General features: G+C 38.7%; 1 pseudogene; it reads right to left on the reverse strand.

The window, feature by feature from the left end:
- Window positions 1-22,719: 22,719 nt before the first annotated feature.
- On the reverse strand, window positions 22,720-23,272 carry LOC114614919 (annotated as a pseudogene).
- Between the last annotated feature and the right edge of the window lie 635 nt (window positions 23,273-23,907).

A 23,907-nucleotide genomic window follows, 5' to 3' on the forward strand; every position in this document is an offset into this window, starting at 1 on the left:
CACAACAATGGAAACTCTTAAACTCTTACGAAAGAAAGCATTTATCTGGGTGCTTGCTTACAGATTCAGAATTTTAGTCCATTTTGATGATGGAAGGAAACATGGTAAAACACAGGCAGACATGGTGCTTCTGAAATAACAGAGTGTCCTACATCTGGATCCACAGGCAGCACTCAGAAGACTCAGGGTTTGATACAGGCTTTTTGAAACCTCAGAGCTCACTCTCAGTGACATACTTCCTCCAAGAAGTTCACAGGTCTAATTCTTTCAAATAGTACCACTCCCTGGTGACTAAGCATTGAATTCTATAAGTCTTTGAGGGCCATTTCTATTCAAACCACAACAGTATGTAAGCATACATCAGGAATTAATGAAAAAGAGGCCATGATTCTGAAAAATGTGGGAAGGTTTGGAGGGAGTAAAGGAAAGAGGAAAATGATGTTATTATATTATAATCTCAACAAATAAAAGAAGGAGTGGAGAGATGGCTCAGCAGTTAAGAGTACTGGCTGTTTTTCCAGAGGTCCTGAGTTCAATTTCTAGCAATCACACGGTGGCTCACAACCATCTGTAATGGGATCTGATGCCCTCTTCTGGTGTGTCTGAAGACAGCAGCACTGTACTCATATACATAAAATAAATCAATAATTTTTTTAAGTAAAAGAAATAATTAGAAAAAATAACAATAGATAGTAACTGTGTCCTGTGAAACTACTATCTGGTACACAGTTATCCATAGACATAAGCTCAAAAGTATAAGATTTTGACAACAACAGTTACACTATGGACGACTCAGAATCTGTGGTGATTTGAATGACAAATGTCTTCCATATGCCCCTGTATTAAATCATTTGATCCCCAGGGGTTGGTGCTGCTATTTGCATAGATTGTAGATCCTTTGGCAAGTGAGTCTATTATTATATAGTGAGTATACCCTTGGGGTCAGGCTGTGAATATTTATAGTCTTGTCTCACTTCCTGTTTATTCTTTCAGCTTCCTGTTACTATCATTGTCTGACACTTCCTGCAATGCCTTCACCTCACCATGATGGACTCTTACTCCTCTGAAGCCCTAAGCCTAAATAAACTGTTTCTTCTTTACATTATTTTTGGACAAGGTGTTTTAGCACAGCAAGAGAAAAGTAACTAATGTAGAAGTTGAAATGTTCTTCAAGTTAAAAGGGTGTTTACTTCCTTATGAAAACACAGACATTCACATGATTGCCTATGTGTCTCACCTAATTACATCTATCATTTTAAAATTATTTTTAATTTACTTTTTGAAAAGTTCATATATGTACATACTTAAAAAAAACAAAAACCCGAAAAAAATCTTATCTATGCCACTACCTCTGTGTGGCCTGATTGTGAGTCATGCAAGAACAAATTTGTGGGTCTGTAAGAGTGGCTTTGTTTGGGTGTGGTAGATTATAAATACTGGTGTAATATCATTCCACAGGTGAAATTAGTCATGAGAAATATTTGATATATCGCAGACGTCATCTTCTTAGAATCAGTACATTTAAACTCACATTCACACATATGTATGTATGTGTTTGGGGTTAATTAGACTATTGTATTGGTTTCACAAAGTTCTAATTTATTAAGGTATATAAACACTGCAAGGGATGGGGAAGAGGTTCAGCAAGAGTCTACCTGCAAGGCACATCTCTGTCTTTAGAAAATATAGTGGGAAGGCTATGCTGATTCCATGACAGACTTCAAATGGGCAATTGAGGAAACTAGGTCTAAGAACTGGGTAAGTCCAGGCAAGCCTACGAAAGTCAGCTACTAATAGAAAAAACCCCAGGCAGCCTTGACATCCTGGCAATGGTTTTAGAATGTCTAGAGATAGAGGAAGATAAATACCACCTACCCAGGACTTCCTCAGTAACAGATCCCAGCCCCCATGCCCCAGTAATGGGATGCCCCTAGAAATGGAGTAAAACAGAGTTCACCTTCCTCTGAATTCCCTAATCTCTTTAAATCAAACCTGCAAGCTCACTTGTGTATCTCTCTATCTTGTTAATGAAACACCCCCACAAGCTGGACTTCTGCAGAATTAAACACTCTTTGTGTTTATATATTATTGGAGTCTGGGGTATCATTCTGTGGGGAATCATGGACTCTTACAATAGAAGATGTAGAGGAGCACTTGCCACTATCCATATCAACAGAAGACCAGCTAGGGTCACAGACAGCATCAGTATCATAGAACAGAGTCCTCTTGAATGAAGGTTTGCTGCTCAAGTTCTACTTCAGTAGATGAGGTGATTAGACAACAGCAAACATCAGACAACTGTGTAGCAAGTCAGTGACACTTAGCAGGGAATAATAGAGAAGGAATTGTCTGTGTGACAAAGAATCATGAGGATGAGAGAAGACTCTCCCACAGGGCAGGAGTGTGCATGACCACTAAATTCTCTTCTGGAGAGCACACTAAAGATTAAGGATGGGAGGCTATACTGCCATAAACCAGAGCTCAGTGCTGTCATTGTTTACCTGCACAGCTTGTGTCAGCTAACCATGCATGCCAGCCTCTGCTTCTACTGCCATATCTGTAATGTACATATTCTAATAACACCCATCTCCACTGAAGCATTCAAGAGGCCTAAGCAGGAGTCTAATGAATCTGAGGCCAGCCTGGGGTATATATATGAAGAGGTGAAGCCCAATGACTTAGATGCCCTGACTCCAATTCCTTAAATGAATGCAAATGGAACTCAGGTAAGGCATGTGACATAATTTGCACACACACTGTATCTATTCATTGCCTTGAAGTTCGAGATAACCATTATCAGTCTTAATCACACTTGTTTCAGAATTTGATGGACTTCTGTTAAATACTACAGCCTCCTTGAATATCACCTACTTCTTATTAACACACTTTCAATTCATCTGCTTAGCATCAATACATTTAAACAAACATTCTCACATATGTACGTATGTATTTGTGGCTAATTAGACTGTTGTATCAGATTTATGGAGTTCTACTTTATTAAAGTTCTTTCAAACTCTTTATTACACTTGTGTATTTAGTGTATTTGTGATGTGTGTGTGTGTATGTGTGTATGTGTGTGTATATACTTATCTAAGAATTTGTGTGTGGTGGTCAAAGAACAACTGTTAGTAACTGACTCTCTCCTTTCTACCATGTGAATTTCAAGGATAAACTCAGGTCATTAAGCTTGGCAGCAGGTGGCTTTACATACTGAGACATCTTGCAGACTCCTTCAGACACCTTTTAAGGGAGTATTTGGCAAGCTGGGAGAGCAGTGTCTCAGAGCAGGAACCTTGTTTACTTGGGTACCACAGTGTGAAGGCATCAGTAAAAGGCCGTTTTGGAAGAAGCTCATGCCCGGGACAGCTATGACTCATTCAGAATTCATAAGGGAAGATTACTGTTCACACCAGTACTCTCTTATATTAATATAATTGGATACCTCTGTTTGAAGCACTCCCAGTACTTTGAAAAGCTTAAGGATGAAAAATTACAAAAGAACTCCTAAGAGTTACAACTCCAAATAAATAAAACAAACTACAAACTGCACATGACACAAGTATCTGTATGAACGCAGGAATGTAACTGTTGATCCTTTGAAGCATAACTTTCACTAGTTATATATATGGCTCAGGAAAAAAAAGCTGAACCTGTAGCTCTTTTTTTTTTTTTTGTCTCTCCATGTAAACAGCACTAGGAGGTGAGAGGGAATAGTGGGTAGAGAGTGAGGGGTTGGGGTGGGAACTGGAGCTTGGCCATACAGAGAACGCAGACAGTCTCCACCAACTTCTCCTGCAAAGATTCTGTTATAAACCATTGTATTGGATACTATGCTGGTGAGGTTTTTAGGAAACTTGACACAAGATGGTGTTATCTTGGAGGAGGGAATGTTAGTTAAAAAAAATGCCTCCATTAGATTAGACTGTAGCAAGCCTATGATGTGGGAGGGCCCAACAATGGGTGGGCAGCACAATCCCTGGGCAGGTGATCCTGGCTTATATAAGAAAGCAGGTTGAATACGCCATGAGAACCAAGCCAGTAAGGAGAACTCTTTTATAAGCTCTGTTTCAGATCCTATCTTGAGTTCCAGTCCTATCTCCCCTTCATGATGACTATAGTCTTTGATGTTAAGTATGCCCTTTCTTCTCTAAGTCACTATTGATCATGATCTTTATCACAAAAATACAAAGAAAATTAGGAGAGAAATTGGTACCAGGGTGAAACCTGACTGTGATTTTTTTGAAAAACTAAAAAGAATTTTGGAACCTTGTAACAGAAAAACCTTTAAGTGTTCAGAGCTTATTGAGATGTGGGAACTTGGAAGACTATAGAGGCTTGCTTGTGAATTTTCAGAGGGAAGCTTAAGACTCTGTCAGGATTGCATATTTGGTATTTGATATTGTATGTGATTTGGAAGAGACCATCATCATTGAGGTGAATATTTCTTAGAGTATTTTCTCAGGGTCAATACAGAACAGTTGTGGTCCAGGGACACATGGGGTGCATCTCATGCTGGAACCTTAATTTGATAATGTTTACGCATCTTCCACATAGTGGTGCTGGCCTTGAATGCATAAAGAGCTCATGGAGTGCAGGTGAGGCTTGTCACATTGAGAGGCCTTTGGTGAATGTGAAATCTCAGTTGCAGTAGAAGCCACAGGAATGAAAGAGTCACAGAAAGAAGCTGAGGCTTGTCACCATGTGGAAGGGTAAGAATTCCTGAAGAGGGGCCAGTGGCCATTGGAGAAAGTATAGCCTGTGGAGACCCTAGTATTCTGGAGATGCCAAGACCATGGGACCACCATGAAGGATGGCAACTGTTGTAGTGTTGGGTCAGTCAGAGTCTATGAGACCAACGACAAGAGCTGTGAATGGCAGAGCTTGAAAATTTGAGTAGCCCAAGCTCTTTGGGGCCTAGAAGATCATAAATTAATCCCAGATGCTAGATATTGAGCTACAAGATTTAACTCATATTGTTGGGTTTGGTTTTGCTTTGTTGAGATTATACTGTATGCTGCTAAACAGGCAGTTTTTGCGACAACTTACCAGCCTGAGTAGTCATAGACCTTGTAAATAGGTAGCCTTGGCAGATAATACCAACTTAGATAAGGACAAGCGAATCATAGGTAGAGCCATAGCGACCTGTCCCCTGAACCCTCACCCAGCCGATACCCTGTTTTGAAAGATATCTGTTTTCCCCCTGAACACCCACGCTCCAGTGTCATCACCTTCCCCACGTCCTGCCTTTTTGTGTTTATAACCCCTGTGTGAATGAGTATAAATTACAATTTGAATATATATATATATATATATATATATATATATATATATCAAAAAAAGAAGTATATAACTTATTTTTTTATTTTACATGATCCCAAAAGTAAGTGATCTTGGATTTTTTGAGGGATTTTAAAAGAAATTTTACAGAGATTTGGGTATTTTAAAGAAATTGAATGGTTAAAGTGTTTGAATTTTTGAAGATTAGAAATTCTGAAAGTTGAACAGTATTTTATATTGCTATAATGATATAATATGAGATATTGGCGATAAACAATAATGAATACAATGAATGAAAATAAATTTGAAATAAAAAGTAAAACAAACAAAACCAAACAAACAAAAAGAAAAGAAAGGTAATATAGATTTTAAAATAAATGAGAGTCACAACTGTAAAACAATTTATTTATAGCTTAAATCCTTTCATAGACAGAAGTTTCTGAGTGGTTCATAATTTGTTATTCTGTCATTATTCTTGATTTCTCTGATTGTTAATATTGTTGGGATTAACACTAATTAATAGAAGAATAAAGCACACCCGTGGATGTGTGGTTGAGGCCATTTTCAAGGACAGTTAGGTGATGTGATTCATTCCACTGATAACCTTTAAAATGCTTGAGATATGATGTATCTCCATGGAGGAAGTAGACTAGTGTGGACATGTCCTCAGTGAAGAATCATGCTCTGTATACTTCCCATTGCTTTTACTCCCTACTTACTATCTGTGGTAAAGTGAAGTCCCTCCTCCAAATTCCATGACCATGATGATGTGTTGAGGTTTAGTCTGTTGCTCTGTATTGTAATAGTAAGTATGGACTCCTAAGATCTGGTTGCCCCAGAGATCAGAGAGTCCACATGCATAGACCCAAGTGACAATAAGTGACCTTGTCTCCAAATTATTTCTGCTTGGTAGATAAACATACCTACAGTCTATAGCTGGGCAGAATTTAGATAGGTAGGGCTTGGTGTTCCCAGCTTTGAGATTGGAGTATACTACAAGGGAGAAGAAGGTAGAGAGAAGAGTAAGACTCCATGGATTAAGAGTCAAGGAAAGCATGGCCCTGAGAGCTGGCCAATTGGAGTTAGGAACATCTAGATGAATATAATAAGTAATAACTCAGGCTTATCAATAGGAAAGAGATATTAATAACATAAGAGTGTAGATATCTTTACAGCTTTACTGCTGATTAAAGTTTATTGTAAATATAAGGGCTGTGTGTGTCTTTTATATGAGAACTAAATGGTCAAAAGTGGGTTAGAAACCCTGGTTTGGGATTAAATATTTTTACAATGGTGTTCTACTCACGGTAGCCCCAGACCTATGCCCATGGACTGAAGCCTGTGAAATCATGAGCCAGAGTAAATTCTGTTTCTGTCAGTTATTTGCCACACCAACAAAAAAAGTAATCAACACAACTGACTGCCTGCAGGATTTCGATCGGCAAATGGATTAAGAAGGGAGCAAAGCATGTTCACTTTTATTAGTTGGAATTAGTTGCACTGGTTTAAATTCAAGGTGTGGCCAGAGGAGAAGGACCGTTTCCTGTGCTACTTTATAGCAACATTAATATTTTAAAACTCTTCTCTCACCATATGCTCAAAGTACACCAGTGCAACCTGTGGTTCCATTTGCTTGTCTCCTTTTATTGGTGGTGACCCATGTTCCTCTCTATGAAAGATATGCTGTCTAGATTATTTATTGTAGTTATTTATTTTTTATCTCCAAGACTTCCTGTTACTATCCTTGTATAAGCATCGTAATTTACATAGGCAACATAGATTAAGTTTTTCAGGGGTTAGATTTTGAAAAAGTATTGGAATATCTTCTAGCGATAGCTCTGAAAGAATTGACTGTAACCATGATTATTGGGTAGGAAATGCATGTTTACATGTGCCTAAGAGACACTGGAGCTGCTGTGTACATATATAATAATCTAGAATTTTTTCTAAATTACTTGTTCAAGCAGTTGATTTAATTGAGTTGTTTGACTAAATTCATACTGCTGATCTGTTATTGTACAGCACTGATTGTGCTGTAATGATCTCTAGAGTATCCAACGTCCTTCTGCTTATCTTAGTATATAGCTTCCTAAAGATACTAGGTAAAGTTGCAACTTATCTTTCTAATACTGATATTGGCTTCATTCTGTAGCCCCAACTCTATTTGCTGAGGCAATCTTACTCAACATTTGTTTAGTTTGCTTTTTTGCATCTTGGCTTTTGTCTGTCCACAGTGAGATTGAATGCTGGCCAACTTCTTGCTCATAATTTCTTCATTCTCAGAGTTTTGGAATGTGCTGGTCAAACTTGAAGTAAGTGTTAAATGTTGTGATTTCTTTTTCCTTGGCAAATGTTAGTGTCTGGAAATTTTACTTAAATTCTACAAAGAAACGTTGTATTCCTGAGATGTTATGGGGTAAAAAAATAAATAGCCATGTCCATGTTTGCTATTGCCTGGGAATAGTCAACATAGGGATGGATCAGAAGGAAAGCATGTGTGCCATTTGCCCAAATTTATTCACCCAGCTTCACCAAAATATTTCATAGCATAAGGCAGCTTTCAAAGCTGGTCAAGGAAATATCTTGTATTTGGGTTCAAGAATAAAGAAAACTAAACACAGAAGACTCCAGGACTTCAAAAACTTATGACAACAGCGATGCTTGGGCTGAGTTTAGGCATGAAAGGAAATGTTTCTTTGACATTTCCTTTCAAAACAAATCAACACCCAGGGCTGTTTTTAGAGTCACCATTCAGTAACTCTTCAAAAACATTTTACATAGAAAATTCCCCTCCCTTACTACCTGGAATGCCCTTTCTCTTGTGATGTATTATTCCTTTCCAAATTTAACTCTGCCTCACTTAGGGTGAGAGAAGCTGAAATCAGGTTTATCCCCAGAGTGCCACAGTGCAGAGGAAAGCACACGCAAAATATCTTATGAGAAATAAGCAGTAAATTTTCTTCAAGGAACCAAAAGGATTTGACATTGAAGTGTACTATACCATAGCTGGCATGGCTCACAGATACAGTCCTTGCCTCTAAGACTGTCCTGGTTCAGGTTTAGTGGAATCACATGAAGAAATGAAAAGAAAAGCATGCTCTCTTTAATGTGTGTGTGTGTGTGTGTGTGTGTGTGTGTGTGTGTGTGTGTGTGCGTGTGTGTATGTGTGTGTGTGTTCATTAAAACTTACCCAAATGCACTTACAGAACCATGTTAGAATAGTTTATCTTCTGTACACTCTTGTCCTTTAAGTTCTTATGTTTAATTTTTCTTTCTAATAATTTTAAGATACAGATTGCATTGATCAAACCTATTTACTAAATTACTTTCTTTTACATTTACCTTTATTTAAATTATTTCACAAAATGGAGAATTATAGCACTGTCTAGAAATATGTTTTGTTTTTGTTTTTGTTTTTTAACCATTTTACAAGTGAGAATCTTAAGCCCTGCCTGAGTTAGAGTGTTATGATATAATGACTTCCTTTTAGATATTAATTCAAAAACTCATGGTTCTTAGTCCTGACCTATAAGAATAAATTAGCTTCTATTTAACAGAGCATCATGTAATCTTGTGAATGGCCAAAACCATATGTAGTAGTTCCCATTTTTAAAAATCTCCCAAAGTTAATATTGCAGTCCCCAATGTCTTTGTGATGTACTTAGATTCTGCAGTGTCTCCTTCACGTTACTGAATCAAGAAAAAAAATAGGCTAAATGGGAAATAGTCCTCGGGTTCAGGTCTTTTCTTGTTCCACCTTCTATCCTAAACAGAAAAAAAGACCAAATGTTCAATTATATTTCTGGTTACACGTGAGGGCATCTCCATGGTCAAGAATTGTTTGTGATACTAGGCGTGTGTGTGTGTGTGTGTGTGTGTGTGTGTGTGTGTGTTATAGAAAATTGATCTCATTTTCTCAGTTGCTTAGTTGTGCAGCTTACCTCTGCAGCTTCTTGTCAATGGTGAAACAATCTTATTTTTATTCTGACACTTTTGATTCCTGCATGCTAATGCATTAATTCATCCATCCATAAACAAATGTGTCTTGAGTACCTTCCTATTCAGCTCAGCTCATTTTTTTGTTTATCTGATCCATGATGTGAAGACATTTGGTTGACATTTTCTCTCTCTCTCTCTCTCTCTCTCTTGCTCCCCCCCCCCCCCCGGCTCTCATGTGTATGTGTGTGTATGGGGGGTGTATTTGATATCATAGTGGGTATAAGCAAGCACTGTACCAATGAACTACATTGTCATACTGCTGTGCTGAGTTTCTTCTTACTACATTCTTTGGGAAGAATAATTATAGGCTGAAAGTGGTGCCTAACTTCTTCCCTCATCATAGTCTCTACAGCACTGTCCCTCTGTGTGTGTGTGTGTGTGTGTGTGTGTGTGTAAACACCTACTACTTTTTATTATACAAATAATAAATACTATATCTGTGACAAAATATGTGATTAAAACTGAACTCTTTATAGGACTACTTCTTCTGCATTATCCAGATGTGACTTAAAATAATCACATGTACCCTCACATGAAAGAAGGCCAGTGTTGTAAAGAGAATTAGCACATCACTTCAGGGGAGTAGGTGTTGAGAAGTGATGCAGACAGATAGGTGACTATCACATAAAGCCAATAAAATACACAATCAGAAGAAGTTAGAAGAATCAGGAATCTTCCCCTAGAGCCTACCAAAAACACATGACCTTGCCTAGCCTCTGATTTTCGACTTTTTTTTTCTCTAGAATTGTCAGGGTATCACTTTTTATTGTTTCTAGGAATTCACCTTGCTGCAGTTTGTACTATAACCTCTAGAGAGAATACAGGTTAGAAAATTAGGGCATACATGTAAGAGACAAGGAATGGGATATCAACCTCAGAAATCTGGTCAATGAAGAGCATTAGAAAAGTCACTTAATGACATGATTATTTCCTGAGTCATCAGCAAAGTGCATAGGTACCAGCTTCTTTCCACTTATGCTTGGATTTGTCTGCATTGAAAAGATCACAGGAAGCAAACATTTCCAGATGCTAGAGATCAAACTCATATTTGAAATTATCTAATAGTTATTTGAGAAGAGTTATCCAGCGGAAAACTTTGAAGACATTATTTTTGAAATAATTTCATAGGAAGAAATTATTACTACAAAGTGTGTCAACTTTTTCTGGTTTTATGATGTTGTCACAAACACATGTTGGGGGTGGGGGAGGGACTTTATCCATCTCAAAGTTGCAGAACTAATGTCTTCTTGCCTGCCCTCCTTTCTTCTTTTCTGAAGTACCAAGTCCAATTCAAGTAGCTTCTTTATTGTTCAGAAACTAGAGGGATGCTTTAAGCACATCATGGCTAAGCAACAGAACCCCCTCCTTTAGGCAGCACCTATCTAGACATGGTATAACTAGACCAACGAGGCACAAATATTTTATTTGTTGAGATCCATAGAAATATCTAATCTATTTCTTGGGAAAATGTCTGAAAGATCTCTTACTCTTACACAAGTTGAGTAAGAGAGAGGCTGTTACTACTGCCACTCAGTGACATCTGAAAAAGAAGGGGACATTTTTGACTGTAGAATAGAGGAATGCTTATTTGTAGATTTGACCAGCAGAGCCATCTACAACAGATATTATCCTACCACTAAATTCACAGGTAAAGGAGCCAAGAAAACATTGTACTTCTAAAAGGTAGTTTCGTATTACATTTTCAGTTACTTTATTTTCAGATTCCCTGTGTCACAGACTGGCCTAGTAAGTAAGTGCTCAGCACACTTTTGCCCTAGTTGATCTGCTAGCTCATTAGCCATAGGTCATGGACTTAAAAAACAAAAAACAAAAAACAAACGAAAAAAACAAACATATTCCCTGAAAACTCTCTGTTCAAATCCAAATCCAGTAAGAATTAATATCCTAAGTAAAAACTGACCAGAATACAAGACCTGTTCAACAACCAACATGAAAAGATAACACCAGAGATGGTATTTATAGTTTCTTTTCCTGTTTTAGAACTTCAAAAAAGAAAGCAAAATAAATATCTCTCTGAGTTCCGTGTTAAGAGATACTGTTTAAATGCAAAGCAATTGGCTCATAGTTTTTTGATTGTAAAATTTGCCTAGATTCTGTTTCCCTCTAGAAGCTATTCTGAGAACACATGTTGTCTTGAAAAACCCCGTTGGGTAGGGTTTCCTAATGAAATGTTCCCAAGACTGGGGCAAAACAAAACCATGAGATTTTGAAGATGGATCTGAGTGAATCTAATCAACAAGATTAAACAAAAATGTATATATTCATTTTTAAAAAAGCTATAGCTAACAAATACTTGCATATATGTGAACAGTTGGAAAACGTGTAAATTGAGGCATGCAACTTGGAGTTTTATGTCACATTAGAAAAGATATCTTTTGTTTTTTCCCTGTAGTTTTGTAGTTTTGAGCCAAATATATAGGCCTTTGATCCATATTGAGCTGAATTTTGATTTTGGTGAGAGACACATGTTTATTTAACTCCTTAGGCATATAGATACCTTGTTGTCCCAGAATAATATTCTCTCTCTAATTTATGCTGTCGCCTCTTGTCTCTAAATGCCTGGATTTATTCCTGTGTTCAATATTCTATCTCATCAGTCTGTATCTGACTCCCTTGTTTAGCACCATGTTGATTTGGTCCTGTGGTTCTACAGTGTATTCATAAGTCAGATAATACCCTCAGCCCTGATCTTCTTTCTTAGCATTGCTGTCACTACTAATGCTTTTGTGACCTCACAGAAATTTTAGGAGCATAGATTTCAATTTGTGTCAAGAATATTATTGGAAGAAGAATAAGAGAGGTGATGCTTTAAAATATTGATAGAGACAAAGATATTTTAGATAACAGACATGCAGTACAGGAAACAAACCCAAAAGTAGAGAAAAGTATTAGCAAAATTAAAAAGCTTCCACTTAGAGGAGAAAACATCAGTAGAGTGATAAGCCAGGCCACAGAAATAATATCTGAAAACTATCATTTGTGGGGGATAAAAGAACTAGTATTTCTTACAGAAATGAAATAAGCCAAAACCCAAACTCTAATAATCCACTTTTAAAACAAGAGAATGGCCAAAATGTATAAAAACTATATCCTTTAGAAGGTAGATGAGTGCACTGTAGCATTTTAAGGTTAAAGCGCTGCCAAGTACTAGGTCAACAGTCTATGTTTGTGAGGCAAGTGGAACCATGTCACCAGACAGAAAAATTTATAAGGTTGAGCAAATTATGGGACCCCAGCAGTTCTCATAATTGAGAATGGTAGGCATTTGAATCTAGTCCTGACCAGATTCCTTTCTGGAGCGCATGACACCCCACTAAGCGAAGCCTGACAACTAGTCTTGTAGGATAGAAACTCACAGTTCTCCATGCTAATAAGGTATGTAGATGGGACCCAGGGGGTTAGTTAATAAGCTTCCCTTTCTGGGCAATCTTTGCAAAAGGTATTTAATTCCGGTCTACCCTAAGTAAGTCATATGCATTCTTTTTCTCCATGAAGAAACAGTTTGGACAGGCAAGGACTGTTGACTTCATTAAAGACTACCATGGGAGAAGCCTTAGTCACATAGAGCTGAAACTAAGCCTTCCACAGACAGTCTCCGTCTCTCGTGGTACTTAACATGAGCTAAGTAGGATTACTACCACGCCTCCCCCGCCCCCCCTCCCCACTTCCTGGGCTCATCTCAGGCCAATGACCCAGATTTCAACTAGCGGAATTCGCAGTGGCATCTGAATGCACAGGAATTTGAGAACCACAAGCTGTCCCAGCTCTCTCATTTTCTCACTTGGAAAAACGCAGGCTGGGACCCCCATCTTTGGCTAAGTTTTGTCTCCTTTGAGCAGTGTTTTAGCCTCCCAGGAGCTTAGCAACCAAAGGGGGAAAAGGAACTTTGTCAAGTACCTCTGTTTTGACTCCCTGAGAGGCATTCTGACACCCCAGTGGTGAGGCAGAAACACAGAACCACATATGTCTGGTGCTCTGTTTCAAAGCCAGAGCCTTGGCCACTTAAGTTCATAACTTTACTGAAAACTGATTAGCATTACAATTTTCTAATGCCAGAAATCATAAAAAAATAAAATGAGGTAATCAATCTACACTTAAATGGATATTTTAATTATTATGCGATTCTCCGGTATTTTTAGTTAATTTAACATTAGCAACCAAAGAGTTCAGTGCAGTTCACTCTGTATTACAGTTTCAGGATAAGATGACTAAAGCCATGTTCCATGGATACTACTTGCTGCTATTCCAAAATCCTTTGCTTATCTAAGTACCCATTTAGTACTAAGGAACAATTAACATTTTCTTGGTATAATGATCACCTAAGACAAAGCCAAAAAGTAGAAAGTCTAGTACTCAAGTGGGCTAGGTTTCTCTATGACAACAAAGAGCCCAAAACTCAGAGTAGCTTACAAAAGCAAATATTTACCTTTCTTCTAATACTATAGGTCAACTATAATGAACCATGGGTCACTTTCTTTCAGTACAGGACCAAGCACAGCACCATTATTTGGACCATGTCCAAGAAATTACAGTGGGAAAATTCAGCCCTGAGAAATCAAACACTGAATAGGCCTATCCTAACCTTTATCCCTTCCAGTTTTACTGACTAGAACTGCTCTCTAGTCTTTCTTCTACCAGAAGGTAAGGTTCAGGCATCACCCAGCATACAACGTACTTAAAATGTGGATAGCATAAGTAACCATGACAATTTCTCTTGGCTCTGTGCAGAAGATCGTGGAAATCTAATGCATGAGCCTACAATACTTTATAGAGCATACACACACACACACACACACACACACACACACACACACACACACACATATATATATATATATATATATATATATATATATATATATATATATGCGCTCTATAATATCTGGGGACATGGAGCCAACATCTGGGGTGTGTGAAGCCATTTGTTTTAAGATTTCTTCTTATTTTATGTGTATGAAGTACTTTACTTATATCTATATATGTGCTTTATCTGTATTCAGTACCCACAGAATAGAGCCAGTTAGAGCCAAAATGTAGCTAAGAGCTGGCAATCATACCCAGGTCTTCTTTAAGAGGAGCAGGAGCTTTGAATTGCTGAGCCATTGCTCCATCCATCCCCACTACTTGCTCCTAACATGTGGAGCCATTTAGAGATGGAATTTGTGATGAGCTCTTCTGGTAATAACTTTCTTTTATTTGACATTTGAGAAATGACACATGCTAAAATCTCCAAACTACTTCAGTGATTTTTAAAAAATAAGACAAACACTCCCCAAAACCTTTTATTGGCAGTTCTAGAACTAAAGACTAAGTCTCTCTAATGCAGAGGCATACTCAAGTCTCAAACATTTCAAATGGAATTTGACTTCAGTGATGACACTGAGTTTGAGTGCACTTACAGAAATGCATGGACATAGAAATGCTTTCTTCTGTCAATGCAACACTGCTCATGCCTTAGATCTGTGAGCTACCTCGAACATCCCACCTGTTGGTTATGATTGGGGCTAATTGCCTCTCAGGCACAAACAGATTAAAAAAAAAATCTGTTTTCAAAGAGAGGTAGCCCCACGAGGCCTCTCTTCTTTCTGCTTAAGGTTCTGGTGTGTGTGTGTGTTTTTTTTATCAAAGGCAATGTGTTTTCTGTTCTCAGCAAGGTTTGATCAGATATTTTTGCCCAATTCAGCTGAGCTTAAACTTTAGGGATTTTAAGAATTGCTGATTTAAAATTCATCACATACTTTTCTATATTAATACTATTAGGAGTTTCCTAAAAACATTTATCTTTGGTCAATGTTTTTTGCCATCATGGTCTTAATGTTTGCCAGCCCGTAAACTAGATAGCACTGCCATCATTCAAGTCTCCTAAAGCTGATGTTCTTCATTGTTTGTGTGATGTTCCATGTTATTCAAACAGTCTATCTTTACTCATTTGGATACTAGCTTTAGGAACTTAGTTGAATCATAATGTTATTTACTATTCAATAACGCTTGAAAATTCTTCCCTGAATTGAAAATTACTTCATTTATATGACATTTATATACCATTCTGGGATGCTGAGGTAAAATACACAGTCTCTGACTTTAAAGAATTTGCTCTCTAATGGAAACTAAGATTTGAATATATGGTTATCATTGTGGCCATAGTAGACTAATTTATAAATAGTTAACCCAGGGCCATCAATTTAGCTTCAATGAAAAAGTGAAGCTTTTGTTACATATGTAAGAATGTGTGAGAATAAGTCGAGATACATAGTGAAAAATTACTCTCAAGAAATAGTAAAAAGAAATACATACTAGGTGAGAAGTCTGTACATACTTAAAATATGTTTATGCCAAAGGTAGCACCAACTATCACGTGATTATGCAGCTTGGTTTTGTCACTCACCTGGGGATCATGAACATCCCTATATAACAGTGGTGACAGAGCATTTTTCCCATCTGTCTTTTTACCTGTCTTAATTAGGGGTTTTTTCACTGTGACAAAACATCATGATCAAAAGCAACTTGCAAAGAAAACTACTTCTTCTCATTCTTCTTCTTCTTCTTCTTATTATTATTATTATTATTATTATTATTATTATTATCCTCCTCCTTCTCCTCCTCCTCCTCCTCCTCCTCCTCCTCGTTCTCCTTCTTCTCCTTCTCCTCCTCCTCCACCTTCTCCTCCCACTCTGTCTCCCCTTCCCTTCCTTCTCCCTCCTCCCTCCTCCTCCTTCTCCTCCTCATTCTTTAAGTAATATCACATTTCATCACAGAGGCAAGTACTCAGAAACTGAAGGCAAGAACCTGAAGGGAAGAACTGAAGCAGAAGCTATGAAAACTATACAGATTTCTGGCTTGGTCCTCCTGACTTACTTTGCTTTCATAAATACCCTATGACCACCTGCCATGAGTGACACCACCCACAGTGGGCAGAAGCAATTCTTAGCAACCAAATTTGAGAAAATATCCCTGAGACTTGCTTAGAGGCCAGTATAATAGAGGCATTTTCTCAATTGAGGTTTCTTCTTTTCAGATGACCCTAGCTTGTGCTATTTTTTTTTTTTTTGGCCAAAGAAAAAAAATTAACCCTTGTCAAGTTGACACAGAACATATTACTTTTCTGCTATAAAAGTTCCAAGAACCCATATTCCTATAAATGTAATATTAAACATTCAAACTTTTAAGTCTCACAGTTTTTAAAAATTCAAAGTCCTTAAGAGTTATGTGCCTTTAGAATATCCAAAGTCTCTCTAAAATATTGAGCCTCTCAACTGTGGATTCCTGTGAAATAAAACATAAGTTTTATTACTCCAGAAGGGAAGAATCAGAGCACAGTCCCACTCAAATAAAATAAAAACAGAAATCTAACAGCAAAACACAGTGTCAGACTTCTGGGGTTCACAATCTGCTGGGTTTCACTGGGTCTGGAAAGTTCCACTTCTCTGGCTCTGCCTACCACAGCATATGCTGCTTGTCTCACAGGCCTAGGCCCACTCACCTTCACAGCTGCTACTGTCCTTGATGCTCATACAATGGTACTTGCATGTCTAAAATGTTGAGGTTTCCATAGCAACTGGGATGAATCTTCACCAATCACCTCTCCTAGGCTCTTTTCCGAGATGTGAGAAACCCAAACCTGGAATTCTCTGGCTTCTGGGCTCAAAATCTTCTCTGGAAAACCACACAGAGAAGTCAGGAAAGAAGTTTTGGGGGTCCACCGGCCTTCAACAGGGCCAAGACTGGGGTCTCCAAACTCCTGAACATTAGGCATTTCTGAATCATGTGGAGATCGGAGCAGAGTTGAGGGGTGAGAGTGGGGAGCTGCAGGCTGAGGACAGCATCTAGACTGGGGGCTGGGGAAAGGGAAGCTCTGGTTTAGCTCGGTGGTGATTGTCTTTTGCTTGGTGGCAGACGTGGCTGAAAGCACAGAGAGGCCTCCTATGTGTGAATAAAGTTGAAGCTCGATAGTCAAATATCTTCACCCTGGCTCATAGATCTTGATGAAAGAAACAGTCCATGGTTCTAAATTGTTTATTGACTGTCATTTGTGGAAAATGGATGCATACTGTACCATACCAACTTCTCGGTGTGGATCCGAGTTTAAATCCCCTTTGCTGGAGGAATGTCTGGAAAGAGAAGCTTATTGGCTAAACCCTCAGGGCCTGTAGGTACTTCATTAGCATAGGGAACTCTGTTCTGGGCCTATGTGATCACAGGTCAAACTTCCTTATATGGGGAGTCTGGCACATGTTCAGGCCAGGAATTTGCCAGGGAATGTGGAGTTGCCTAAGTCTCAGGTGTATACCCATCAAGTCTGGGTGTCTCAGATCCATTGTAACTTACCAAGCTTCCTGGCACGGTTTTACCATCCCACAATCAATGACATGCAATAGCATGCCTGACCCCACAGATCTAATTTTTAAATGCCACATTACTATAGCAGGTAATCATCCTTCCTCCCAAATCAGGTTTTAAATCTTATTGAATATTGCTGGTTTCATGAGCACAGTATTTTCCGGGTATGATATTTTTTTATTCTGGCTACTGATAAAGTTGTAAAGTTGTCTCATTCTCTGATTAGCAAGTATTACAGCTAGTTTCAGTTGTCAAGTTGACATACCAGGAAAGAGGAAACCTCAAGTGAGTAATTTCTTGAACCAGATTGACCTGTGGTCATGCCTTTAGAGGCATTTTCTTATGTCATAAGAGGGTGGGATGGCCCACGACACTGAGGAAGGAACCATGCCTAGAAGATAGGCTTAGGATATAGACGCAAAATATCTCAACAAACCAGGGAACCAAACCATGAAGCAGTATTCCTCTGTAGTCTCTCCTTAAGATCCTTCAAGAGTTTCTACCCTGGTATCTCTCAATGATGGATTGTGACTTGGAAGATATAAGATTGAGATTATTATATATAATATAATTATAAATTTTTATAATTTGTTCAAATTATATATACTTACTTTTGTCTTTGAACTTGATTTATGAAAAACTTATATCCATTTTTAACAATTGTTTATAAAGAACTTATTTCTACTGTTGATATATTTTGTAATTTCAAATTCATATATAGCATCTTTTGCTTTTATAGACTGTTCACATTTAATTTGTGTTTTTTTATAAAAATCAATCACATTTTCCTTTTTTCACAGTTAATATTTATATTGATCATTTGTTTAAAACATTTTACTACTGCCATTTTCTCTTACATAACAGTAGCCAAAGAGTTAAATAAATGATAATTAAATATACATTGTTTTTCATTAGTGAAAATCATCAAGGACTTCATTCTAAGATGAGAATGGCAGAACCCTCAATTTGAAAACAATTTGAAATTTATATCATTCAGAATATATGTGCTGTTAGGGTATTAAAATTAAAAGCAAAAGGAACAATATAAGACAAAGAATAGAAGTTGGACCTGGGTTTTTCTGTCAGATCTCCCATCCAAGTGCTAACCAGTCCAGATCCCTTAGCTTCCAAGAACTGGAGAGAATAGATGCATTCAGGATGTTTTTGGCCAAAGGTGGAATTTCACTAGATACAGTTCCCATTGTTTATGTTGATTTTCCCCACATTGGATCCATCAGTTATGAATTAAATTAGATATGTTTGTGGGGTGGCAGGCAGTGACTAGAAGGCCTGAGAAAGGACTTGAAACTCAGCCCTCAGTTTTCTGGAGCCAGAACAGATTCCCACTCACAGTTTTAACGCTAATATTATGATGAAAGCCATGAGCTGGCTCCTCATGGACTTATCTTAGGATGTGAATTTATATCCAAAGACTCTTTTTCCATAACTTTATAAGTACCCTGAATGTTGTGTCTCTAATTCAGCAGCACAGTCAGTCCATTACCTTTGAATGCCAAAGTGACACAGAAAATCCAGTACTTTTGGCTCTGGTTACTTCTATATTTGAACTGATGTTAAATGCAGTTAAACTGATGCAGGAGGATTATTTTGATGATGCTATTTCCAAAGACAGTTCAAAACAAGAACATTATGGTTTTCTCCATTAATGTCAAATCAACAGTATTCTGTCAGACATTGTTGGTATACGTTTGACATTTTTTTCTCATTCAAATTCCCCTACATTATCTTTTCTAGGTTCTACCTGGTTCTTGTTTAAAATACTTTATAGTACAAGATCTTAAGAATATGGTCTTTAAAGGCTAGAGTTACTGTTCTTGGAAACAATGCCTTACCGTGGAGAGTGAGTCCTAAAACTGCTGAACAATGGTTATTGTGAAGAATAAAACTGTCAAATGACAGGATCTAGAATCACCTAAGGGACAAGCCAAACAGAGGTGGGAAGACACACCCTACCTGTAGGTGGCATCATTCTATCAAAGGAGGTGGCACACTACATAACAAAGAAGAAAATATGAACATATTTTTGTTTCCTGCCTGTAGATGGTATGTGACCAGCTTTCTCAACACATTATACCCTGAGTTCCCCACCATTATGATCCATGCCCTGAATCTCTAAGACAAAACAAACCCTTCCTTGTTCAAGCTGTTTGCATCATATATTTGTCACAGTAATGAGAAAAGAAACTAAAACGGAAAAGTTCCACTTTGTAATGAGATCGGCATCCTGTTGTACCACTCTAAGAGGGTACACTCAGAACAATTAAGAGACATGTGGATAACAGGAGAAAGGAAGTTTCAGAATAGGTGTCAGAAGCACCCAGGACCTCACCTTAAGGTCCTTTATCAGTTTCCTCTTTTTCCTTATTTGGTATTTGTGGGTCAGAAATTATTCTGATCATTTGAGTTATCTTCAAGGATACATTTTATAAAATGAAAATAGATATATAAATAATAAACTAACACAGTGTGCTATTAGGAATAATTCTATGAGCTTCCATGGATGTAGAAAGAAGATGACCTCCCCTGTGAGGGGACAACACTTGTAGTTCCTTCAGCCCCTGCAATCAGTAAGTCCACTCAAAGTCTCATGTTTCCTGCAGGGTAAAAGATGGAATATCCTCTAGGTAATGAGTGAAATTCAGCAGGGAGCTCAAACATATTTATAAATCAATATCATGTAAGGGAGAAGAACCTGGGTTTAAAGTTGAGCAGATTACATGTGGAATGACAAGAGACTAGAGAAGAGGAAGCTAGAAAGGCTCAGGTAAATCTGAAACTCTTTTTACCACATCTCTTACAGTTAGTGATGAAATAACTTCAAGAAGTTGAGACTGTAAGACAAATGAGAAAAACTACAATTCCTCAAAATTCAGTTTCATGGGAGCATTCTAGTTTAAGGGAGTTCAACTTGAGAACATCTGTCCCTGCTGTGTCTCATTATGGTCAGATATCATGAATGTGATTTCTTAGCAACTTCAGCGAGCAAACCAGACAGGCTGTTGTTTGAAATTCAGTTTCCCCATGTGTTACGTTGATGATGTTATAAAAAAATCTGTCTATCTTGTTTATACAAGTTAAAACCAATGTCAAATAAACTCAAAAGAGTAAGGTACTAAGCTTCGTGTTTAGGACATTTGTTTCAAATTGGGTTTTTCTGATATCAGTTAAAGATGAATCCTGGCACAAGACATTCACTGTCTGAAACATTGCATCCTACTGGAAAATTTTCCCAGTCGGTTGAATTGTACTAGCACTAAATTCACATTCCTCTTGGAGTTATTCCTCTCACTGATTTCTGAAGGCTAAGAATGAACAATTTTACTGTAGTTTTTCTGAGCTGCCTTGTTCAATATCAGAGCATAGTAGTACAGTCTCAAATAATTCAAGATTTCCTGGTAAACTTTGGGATTGATTTACTAGGTGCTGGTTTCACTCTCAGTGCTATGCACTTCCAACACATTAAAACATATATTAATGTACTGCTAAGCCTTGGACAGGAGACAACAATAAAAGGGGGAAAAACTACAAAGAAATAGGATTCATACATTCTTTCATGCAGTTTTCTGCCGCCCATTTTCATGAACAGAATCCCTTAGAGTTAAAATGCTAGCATGATTATTACTCATTTATAAAAATGTCCTGTCACAGGTACCTATATGGACTACAGATAATCTCTCTGAACTAAAATTAGAGCTTCTGGATATTAAAAATAACAGACAGAACCTGCAGACTTGGTATGCCTGGTGGCAACACTTTCTATTCAAATATGATTTCTTTTTGTTGTTGTTGTTGTTGTTGTTGTTGTTGTTTTAATTTTTTAATATTATTTTTTTTGCAACACAACGAATTGCCTTTATTTTAGTATATATCCAGATTTCAACATTTAGTGGTCCTGAACAGAGTGGGAAACTTGGCAATGAGCCAGGAGGCCAGGCCCACCGGTCTGCAAACATGGTGACACAGAGCTCCTCCAGGTCCCTGCCAAGGGTCTGAGGAGCAAAATTGAAACCTGAATTCTGCAGAGTCAGGGCCTCGTGTTGCAGCTGTGAGGCTCCACATCAGACCCGATGGGTGCCAGGGTGACTGTTCAAACCTCTTCAATGGGTATAAGCAAAGCAATTATGGTAAAGGAACCAACTCAGAACTGTGTGCACTTAGGACTTCCGCATGGCTTTTCTCTAGGCATATCCACCAAGCACCCTTAGCACTGGTGGGTCTGAGTCGCCCTGTGACTGCTCTGTTCACCTCTAGACCAGAGCTCAAAGCTCGAGGCCTGATGGGGGCAGCAAGGCCGAGGATCCGGAGCTCCCTTCCCAGGCGGTAACAGGTGAACGAGTGTGATCCAGAGCTAAGTGAGGGAGGGCAGGCTCTTCCAACCTCATCTGATGGCTTCTGGCCACAGCAAGGGTTGGGTGGTGATAGGCAATAAGGGAGTTGAGGGCGGGAAAGCAGCACCCCTTGATAAAGGTGGGGAGAAGGGAAGCCCTGAATTCCTCATCTGCGCCCAAGAGGAGGGGGAGGGTTACAATCTAAGCTTTGGCCAAGGATGGGAATGTCGGAGTGGGGACTATGGCTTGGATGAGACATCACTTAAGACTTAAGAAAGCAGGGGTGTAGTCAAAGCTCCCCAAGCCCAGCAGTAGTCAGTCCCACAGCTGCTACCCGAAGCCATCCCATCTATTCTAAGGGCCACCTCACAGCTGGGGCAGAGGGCAGGGCAGGTAAAGGCAAACCCAGGCTAAGTGCCAGCAGCAGGTGATTATGTGACATGTCTGTTCACAGTTGCGTTAGCCGTGCCCACTGCTTCCAAAAGAAACTGATTGCAGCACATCTTCTTGATCCCAGAAGTTCAACCAGGCAGACAGCGGTTACACTCGACAGATGATGTTACAAAACTCAAGTATTTCAAATAGACAAGAAGTTAGTATCAGAATAGTGTCTCAGGATGATGTCTGAGTGGGGCTTCCTCTCCAGTACTTTGAGGTCTACGGATATCTAGAAAATTCACTACTGTGGAAAATGAAGACTTGGGTTGAATGGGGAGGAGAAGCAGGGCCATGGTGACTAATCGACGTAACACTGTCCTTCTGGTGGCTGTGGCAGCTTCATGTTCTGTTTTGACATCATCAGGTGCCGCAGTTCCTGTAGGACGACTTTGATGCCGTGAACTTTGCCAGCACTCCTGTGTCTCTGGGATCCATCACTCACAGGAACTGCTCACGCCGCTCATATTGACTCTGGTTACAAATCTTACAGACTGGGGTGCTTCTGGGTACTTAGTCCAAAGTTCTGTTTTAAGGCTGTATACTCGGTTTTCATAAATTGTTCAAGAAGGCCCAATTATCATGCCTGTCCATCTTGTAAGTGTCATATCCTTGTCGTTCTCCAGACCACAGCTCACTGTGTTGTCACGGACTCCTTTCTGGCCTTCTTCCAGCTCTTACAACAGTCGGAAATTTCAATGGACTTTTACTCCCGAACCTGTGGTGGCTGCCACTCCCACCCCATGTTGCTGTCTCTCCCAAATATGGCTTCTAATGTAATGGCATATAGTAGGGATTTTAATTTTGGTTGTTGCATGAACTTGGGCAAAACAGCACCAAGCACACAATCCCATGAGCCCACTGAGTGCCAGGGTATTATCTTTTTCATCTCTTATTTTCTCTCCCCTCTCTTTTTCCTCCTTCCCTTCTGGTGGGTTATTTCTTTCAGGCTGAGTCTCCCTATGTAGCTTAGATGTCCTAGAACTTGCTATATTCACTAGGTTGGTCTCAAACTCACTGAGATATATCTGCTTCTGTCTCCGCAGGCCTGGAATTATAGAGGCACGTACCACCATGCATGACTCAATACTTTTTCCCTCCTCTTCTTCTCCTTACTTCCCTTCCTTCTCCCCTCATTACTCTTTTCCTCCTAGTTTTTCCTCAATAAATACCTTTGCAACTAAGAAATCTGACTTTGGAACTTATTTATTTTCCTCACCAAATAAATCTGCTTCATATTAAATCTTAGAAAGATAAACCAAATAAGCCATGTCAGTTTCCACTTAACACACAAAATGTTTCCACATTACATTCCTCCCAGAAAGGGATTTTTCCCCTACAGTGTAACACATGTTTCTGGTGTATAAATACCCACCTGAAAGGATGCTTGCATAGCATCGGGCTCATGTGCCCTCTTGGGGTCCAGTAGAAAGCCTGGCCGACTTGATTGTTGGCTCTGTGATCTTTACCTATAATGGCTCTTCTAAGA

This window comes from Grammomys surdaster, unplaced genomic scaffold, assembly GCF_004785775.1.
Source record: "Grammomys surdaster isolate TR1022 unplaced genomic scaffold, NIH_TR_1.0 126546, whole genome shotgun sequence".
Lineage (NCBI taxonomy): Eukaryota > Metazoa > Chordata > Mammalia > Rodentia > Muridae > Grammomys > Grammomys surdaster.